Source organism: Physcomitrium patens, chromosome 8 (genome assembly GCF_059467195.1).
Source record: "Physcomitrium patens ecotype Gransden chromosome 8, ASM5946719v1, whole genome shotgun sequence".
Classification (NCBI taxonomy): Eukaryota; Viridiplantae; Streptophyta; class Bryopsida; order Funariales; family Funariaceae; genus Physcomitrium; species Physcomitrium patens.
The window spans coordinates 5,318,355-5,327,149 of NC_143417.1; positions in this window are offsets into that span (position 1 = coordinate 5,318,355).

Below are 8,795 nucleotides of genomic sequence, written 5' to 3' on the forward strand. Positions count from 1 at the left end.
TTACTTTGGCTCATTGTAATGGTCTTTTGAGCATGATCACTCATAAATTCCATTCCTAAACAATAGTGAAGCTCTCTCAAATCACTCATCTCATATTCTTTTTCTAACTTTGCTTTCAACCAATCCATCATCTTCATAGCATTGGTTGAGATGATCAAATCATCAACATAGAAGATGACAATTAATATGAACTCATTTGATTACATTATATACAATGAATGATCAGCTTCTTTCCTTACAAATCCTTCATTCACAAAGAATGTATCAATATGTTGGTACCATGCCTTTGGAGATTGTTTGAGCCCATACAAGGATTTCTTCAATTTACAAACAAGGTCTTGTTTGCCATCTTTAACAAATCCTTGAGGTTGATCTATGTAGATGTCTTCTTCTAATTTTCTATTCAAGAAAGCTGTCTTCACATCCATTTGATGCATCTCTAAGTCCATTACTACCCCAATTGTCACGATGGTTCTAATGGTGGTGAATTTTGCCACGGGAGCAAATGTTTCATTGAAATCAACTCTAGCAACTTGTGAATATCCTTTGGCAATTAATCTAGCCTTATAACTCATAACATTGCCCATTACATTCCTTTTGATTCTAAATACCTACTCACAACCAATTGATGATCGATTTGATGGAAGTTGAGTCAATTTCCATGTTCTATTGTCCATGAGTGATTTGTACTCTTCTTCTATGGCATTCTCTTACTTCATAGCATTCGTAGACTTCATTGCATCACACAAACTCAATGGATCAATAAGGAATGTAATATTAGCATGTTCTTCACTTATTTGAAGAAAGATGTTGTTCTTCTACCATGTACCAAGTTGTTCTCGATCTTTCAAAGGTTATCTCCTTTTACTTGATAAAGATTCACCTTCATGCACTCCAATAGCTCTTGCAATCTTGTTTTTTCTTAAAACTTGTCTCTTCACACTTAAAGGTTGGTACACCTCATCACTATCATCATCTTCAACATCTTGATTGTCTTCATTGCTGATTTTTGCAATTGTAGGTACCTCATGATCTACCTTCTTTGATTCTTCATCTTGATTTGGAATTCCACCATCTTTACTAGCATCATCATCATCTCCTTCTTCTTTCATTGCTGGATTTAAAGATGTATCCACAAACACACCATTACTCCCACTTGCATACATCTTCAAGTGCTCTTAAGCACTCTTGTGCCTTAAAAATTGTACATCATGACTTTTAATGATTTTCTTGGTTTCTAAACACATGAGCCTATATGCTTTGGTACCTTCACAATATCCAACAAATATACATTTTTTTTTTCTTTGCATCAATTTTAGACCTCATGTAATGTGGTTTCTTTACATAAGCAATGCATCAAAAGATCTTTATGTATAAAACACAAGGTTTCTTGCCACTCCAAGCTTTTTGTAGAGTCATTGATATGAATGCACTTGTTGGACATCTATTCCTTGTATACATTGCATTGACCACAACTTCTACCTAATATTCATGCTCAAGTTTTTGTACATGAAGCATATTCCTTGCCATCTCCACAATGGTACGATTTGCTCTTTCAGCAATTCCATTTTGTTGTAGAGTATAAAGAATAGAGGTTTGTCTTAGAATGCCTTGATTTTTTAAAAATTCATCAAAATGCTTTGATATGTACTCACTTCCATTGTTCATGTACAACACTTTTATCTTACACTCACATTGCTTCTCTATAAGTGCCTTGAATTCTTTAAACCTTTAGAAACACTCACTCTTGATTTTTATGATGTATATCTACACTTTTCTTGAAAAATCATTAATAAATATTACAAAGTATCTTTCTCCTCCAATTAATGGTATCTTTATTGGTCTATAAACATCAAAATGAACTATCTCTAATAATTTGCTTGCACGTGTTGTAATTCTACTTGAAAATGAAGCCTTTGTTGTTTGCCTTGAATACAACCTTCAAAAGCAAGTATCATAGTATTATGGCTGAATTGACCAAGATCCAAGCCACTTACCATAGATTGGAGCTCTTTCATGCTTTTGGCATTCAAATGACCAAGTCGTTGATGCCAAATACCAAACTTATCTTGATTTTGTGAAAAAACAGTATATGCGGAAACTTGAACTTCATTCACCTTCTTATAATTGATGAAGTAGAGGTTTCCATCTCTAAGGCCTTTGGCAATATGTTGTTGTAGAATAAGTAGTTATTGGCTGAATTGTAGATACTTAGTTTATAGTATAAACAGGGATAGATCACTGTTGAAAAGGTAGTTCAGTAGGTAAAATGGATGAATAGTTAGGAAAAGCAGTTTTCATTAGAGATGTAGCAGTTGGTATCTCGTGGTAGCATAAAGAGGATGGGAGAGAGGAAGTAAGGGCGAGATTGTGATAGTATGAGCTGGAATAAGCTTGGTGTTGTCTCTTATTTTTTTTGTTTTGTTGTTTAAAGTTCTGAATACTGTGAAAAGAATTCGTGGAATAAATCAGGGAAATGATTTATGAGATATTGGGTGTGTAACTGAAGTATTGTGTGATTGAAGGAGAGAAATTTGGAAGTTGTTATCAGATTCTGTGAAGATTGGTTATAACTGGAAGATTATGATCATGGTTAATTGAAAATTGTGTGTATTTGGACCGAGGAAATCTGGAAAAACAGAAATTGTGTAAAGCCAAATTAATTGAGTAAGATTGGTTATTCCTGATGTTGGATGGAATTTATGTGTTTTGTGTGGACTTTTGAGATAGTACAGATTGCATTTAGTGGTTATCGGTTAATGAAAGGGTTTCATTAGCAGAAAAAAGTCTTATAGTATTTCTTCATTGTTTTAAGTAGTGCGGAATACAGTTAAATGTGTGACCCTAACGTGTAAGCTCATGCGGTATTCTTTCCCTATATTCAAATTCCCCTATACAAGTTTACTCTGATTAAATTAGTTAGAGTAAGTAAAACGACAATCATAGTTGTCCACTTAATGTCTTCACAAAACACCCATCTATGTTAAATTAAACTTTACGACCATGTAATACAAGTTTGCTCATTGAAAGAAAGTTCTTCTTCATCTTTGCCGCATATAAGACTTCCTTCAATTTGATCTTCTTTATTTGGTCCTTCACTACAATTTCCACTACAATGGAGCCAATTTCAATAGCTTATACCATGGCATTATCTCCCAACCATACTTTTGTTACTGAAATTGCTTCATAAGTGTTAAATGAACTCTCATATGGTGTCATGTGCTTAGTGGCACCTAAATCTATAATCCACTCAGATATGGCAGCCATGGAGGCTCCTTCACTTGCCATAAAAGCATAATCATCTCCACCAAAACTATCACTAGTATTATTTATATTTTTTCTATCTCTTCTCTTGGCCTGATAGTAATTTCTAGCAAAATGACCTAATTTTCCACAAATATAGCAATTCCTTATGTTATTTTTTGAATTATTACATTGGTGTGGAAAGCTACCTTTGCCTTGTCTTAAGAATAGAGCTGAATCATCACTTTGAAGCTCTTTTTTTTTTCTCTTAGTTACTTCATGTACAAGTCTTGATGTGACTTAATTCATAATAAGCTTCTTTATATTGATAGACTCCAATGCCACAATGAGGTAGTAATAGGACTCGGGAAGGCTCATGAGCAATGTCAACACAATTTTTCTATTATCAATTGGCATGTCAACAACTCCTAGTTGATTTGCAAGTGCTTTTATCTTGTTGACATGAGCCATGAGGTCATCTCCTTCTTCCATCTTTACTGTTAAGAACTTCTTCCTTGTCCATAGAATATTAGCAAGGTTTCTACTTTCATAGATGTTGCAAAGAATCTTCCATGCTTTTGTTGATCCATTGCAAGCAATTACATGTGAAAAGTTGGCATCATCAAGATTTGTTGCAATCATGCCAAAAGCCTTCCTTTCACATCGTTTGTACTCCTTCTTTACCTTCACATTAGCATCATCATGAGAAGACTCTTCACTTTCATCAACAAAGTTCCAAAGGTCCAATGAAGCCAATAAAAGCTCTATTTTTTTCTTCGAATAGTAGAAGTTGTCACCTCTAAACTTCTCAATCACTCTCAAACACTCATCCTAACTTGAAGCCATGTCTAAAGAAGTGGTGGATCAAAGAAAATCAAGAAAAGAAAAGATAGAACTCTCTAAATCAACAAGAAGGTTTTGTTGCCTTAGAAACCTAGAAAGCCTTCTTTGTGAGAAAATTAGTGATTTCACTCTTTGATCACTTTCAACTTCAGTTATAAGGCTTTTCACAAGTCTTATACACTATCAAAATCTCTCTTATAAGGTTTGCTACTCTTTTATTACCTCTAATGACTCACAATACCTCTTTTGACTATAAGAAGATCTATTAGGAACTTGAGCACATGAAAGTTCAATGTTAGTTTATCAATGAGGTAGGTCAGCAAAGAAACACACCACTTGTATTCAAAAATAACATTGTAAAGTGTATAACAATCTCCAAGACCATGAATGCACTTAATAGTAAGTAAGAACATAACTACATCAACATCTAAATGCAAAAAATAGATTTAAAAGATAACAAACTCTAACATCAGCAACAACCATAAGATCTACTCCTCATAATACCAAAACAACTTCAAAGAACTTCAAAACTCACAACTAAAGGTAAGTGGGTCCATAATCTATTAAAGAAATAGAACTTAGAAGTCACAACACATAGCATCAGCAAGGTTGTATACAAAGAGAGTATGGAATAAGATATCTCTCACTTCCAACATCCAATACTTATAGATTGTGTTTGCTGCCCTATAAGACAACTTTCACTCAGTGACTTTTACACATAAGATCCTTGGTCCTAGGATCCTTTGATATCTAATGTAGCTCGAAGATACCCTATGGTCCTTGGATCCTTTGGCATCTTACTAATCACAAAGGTATCCTATGCCAAATATTAATTTCTCTTGCATAGTTTATGAATATTCCTTAGTTCATACTTTATCTTCTTAACTTTAATTCTTGGTCCTTGATGTTATTCTATATCCATAGGATGTTTTTTCTTTAACAATTAGTAACTTATCTAAGATAATATCTTCTATAAGATAACTTATTCTTTTTTTACTTTTACTTCAATACTCCCACTTTACTATTGGTTAGATTAAACCGTTGTCAGAGTAGAAAGAATTTGCTTCAAGAAAGCACTGGATTTTTGGCTGCCACTAATTGCTCAATCAAGTCTTGAGATAAGAAAGACCAAGTTTATATATATATATATATATATATATATATATATTATATATATATATATATATATATATATATATAATACATTTAAGAGTAATTATACCAAATATACAAGTCTTAAGTTTCCAAAACATCCAAAATATGATAAAAAAAACTCAAATCCTTATATATCATTATGGAATATTATTTCTAAATTTCAAAAACTCATATCTTCCAATTGGACTCTTCAAACATACTCAAATTTTATAAAAAGTATTGATCTACTTTTAACAACTACCATAATAAATTTCAATTGCAAATTCATTGCGGATCTTAAGATATCACTAAAATCCTAACAGTAGCTTCAAACCCTAGTTTTTATACACCCATGTGCAATATTCTTTCTATCTCACAAACTAAGCACTCAAATGCCACAAAATTTATATATATAGTTGCTTAACATAATAATCTATTATTTCCAAAAGATTTTAGCTAAAAATTTGTCTACAAACATAAGATATGGCTTCAACCATTACTATGAAAAAAATCACTTACTTACTGCCTTTGATTAGGATGCGATGACTTCAACCCTCTAAACTTCTTCATCTAAACTCCAAATTCATCAAATAATATATGAAAAATATAGTCAAAAAAGTGCTATCTCTTATCCTAGTTATCGAGCTTTTTTTGCTCTCTATAAATATATGTTATGCCTCAAAGAGTGACAATTGATATGAAATTGATACTTTAACTTTGAGTGCCAAAAACTCCTTCATAAAAACTCCAAATCACACAAAATTTGCATCCAATCCATATTCAAAAATCTAAACTTAATGATCCTAGCCTCTAAAGCTCGAATGACCTCAAAAGAAAAACCCTAATTCCTAATAAGGCCTTGGGCAACGTCCTTAAAGTCCATTGGGCATAGCCTTCAACCAATAGGAATGAAGATCTCCATTCCTTGCCTTCATCTATCCATGTCTTGCTTTCACCCCTCCCAATAAGCCTCATATTAGTTAAGATTTTCATCTTTAGACTCTAATCTCCTCTCAAGGCTTCATACTAAATATTTAGGTCTTATAATTTTTTAAAATGCTATAATTAAAATAGATAAAATTCAAAATAATTTTTTTTATATCTACTCCCTTTAAATTAATCTATTAACCATTCTAATATACATCAAGACTTATGAACATATTATATGTTCTAATTAATTTTTACATATTATAAGCAATTATAGTACGGCACCATTGTCGTAATGTAACATAACTAATACATAAAAGAGTGTAGAAATTATTATAATATAGAAGATCTTACTTCAAAGTATTAAAGCAAATTATCTTAGAAATATAGTTAATAGTCAAAGGAATAGTAAAATTAAAAAATATCAATATTACTTTTTATATAATGGCCTTCTACTTATTTTGTTAGACCATAAATAAGAAAAAAATAAAATAGATTAGGAATATAAAGAATATGAACATTTATAGGAAGAAGTTAAAAATTGTTTTTAACAAAAATTAATTCAAAAAGACAAAATTTGATACCTATAGAGGGCCAATTATCAACTTGGATCAAAATCAGACCTTGAGGCACAAAACTAAGCATCTATAGCAACTTCTGGATTCTTTTGTAGATCAAACAATAGAATTTGGAAGCAGACTTAATAGATTTTCTTAGAGCATTATTTTTGGATGATTTAAATTTGTATTGACTTTGTAAGAGCTTTGTAAAGTCGGTATTTGTTTTGGTTGACTCTAGATTTGTGAAATAAAGAAGGTGATACTTTTGGGAGATTTTTATAAGTTTGGCAATAGATCTATAAATAAACTTTTTAAGATTTATAGTTATATATGTATTTAATGTATTCTATAAGTTTGAGCTTGATCAAAAGCTTGGATCAAGAGTTATTGAGGTTTAAGTGGGTCCGGATCTTCAAAAGTAGAGTTTTAGGTCTAGTGAGGGTTTCTAAGTTTTCTTACAATCTATTAGTTGGATTGGAGTAAAAATTATGTATATAAGTAGTACACTTATTTTTCTACATATTAGAGAAATTAAAAATCAATTGAACACTTTGGTAAGGAGATATTGGCATTGGAAATTCAACATTCAGATTAGAAAAGGAAGGTAGTCAACATCTGAGCAAATATTAGGATTATTCTTCTTTTTGGTGAGTTTGATGTTCTTCAAAAAACTTTTTCTTTTTTTAAACTTAATTATTAAGAAGTGTACAAAATTTAAATTAAAATCAATGGTTCATTCATTAGTTATTGAAGTTTAAATCTACTGTAAGAATTACCAAGGTTTATTTAAAGATTTAGTTAGGATATGTTTAGGATTCGATTAGGATTTGATTAGGATCTGATTAGGATTTCACTAAGATTTGTTATGAATTTTTCTAGGATTTGGTCAGAAACTATTTTAGATTTTATTAGAATTTGGTTAGAATTTGTTTAGGATTTGATTAGGATTTGATTAGGATTTATTTAAAATTTGACAAGGATTTAGTTAGGATTGTTTTGGATTTGATTAGGATTTGATTAGAATTTATTTAAGGTTTGACTATGATATATTTAGGATTTATTTAGAATTTGTGTGAGTGGATTTTTCTCCCCTCACTTAAATTTGATTTAATTAGATTATAATTTAGATTAGAGCCAAGTATTAATTAATGTAGAGATGCAAATCATCTATTAGATAGGAAAACCGAAATGATGTAATAATTATGATTAATCCAACAACTCAACAAGTTAATTATACCTTTTTATGATTTAATTTTTAGCATTTGTAGTTCATTTAATCAAATACCTTCCAAAACTCATTTAGAATTTAAAGTCTAAAAATTATGAATTAGAATAATATAAAATAAAATAATGAATACCATACTACAGTGCTAGTCTAGGGCTTTCTAAGGTGGTATTAACCATATAAATTGGAGTTCTATATGGGAAGATATCTACGGATGAAGTTTTTATGACAAAACTTCATATAAAATTAGAAATTTAGTAATAAATATCCTTAATTATTTAAGTTCACTACAAACAAGATGTTAAGATTTTTTTAAGATAAAAGATGAAAATTAAAAGATTACAAAACTAAAAATAAGAAATAAGAAATAAAATTAAAATTAAATTTAGAATTAATAATTAAAAATTAAGTGAAAGCTTAAATATAATGGTATCATACTATAAATGTTTATAGTCTATAAAAATTAGTTAGAACATATAATATATTCATAAGTCTTGGTGTATATTAGAATAGTTAGTAGATTAATTTAAAGAGAGTGGATTTAAGAAAATTTATTTTAAATTTTATCTTTTTAATTATAGCATTTCATAAAAATTATAGAACCTAAATATTAGTATGAAGCCTTGAGAGGAGATTAGAGACTAAAGAAGAAATTCTTTATTAGTAGGAGGCTTATTGGGAGGGATGAAAGCAAGGCATGATTGGATGAAAGCAAGGAATAGAGATCTTCATTTCCATTGGTCGAAGGTCATATCCAATGGGCTTCAAGGAGGCTGCTCAAGGCCTTTTTAGGCATTAGGATTTCTCTTTCAAAGTTATTCGAGCTTTGGAAGCTAGGATCAGAAAATTCAAGGTTTTGGATA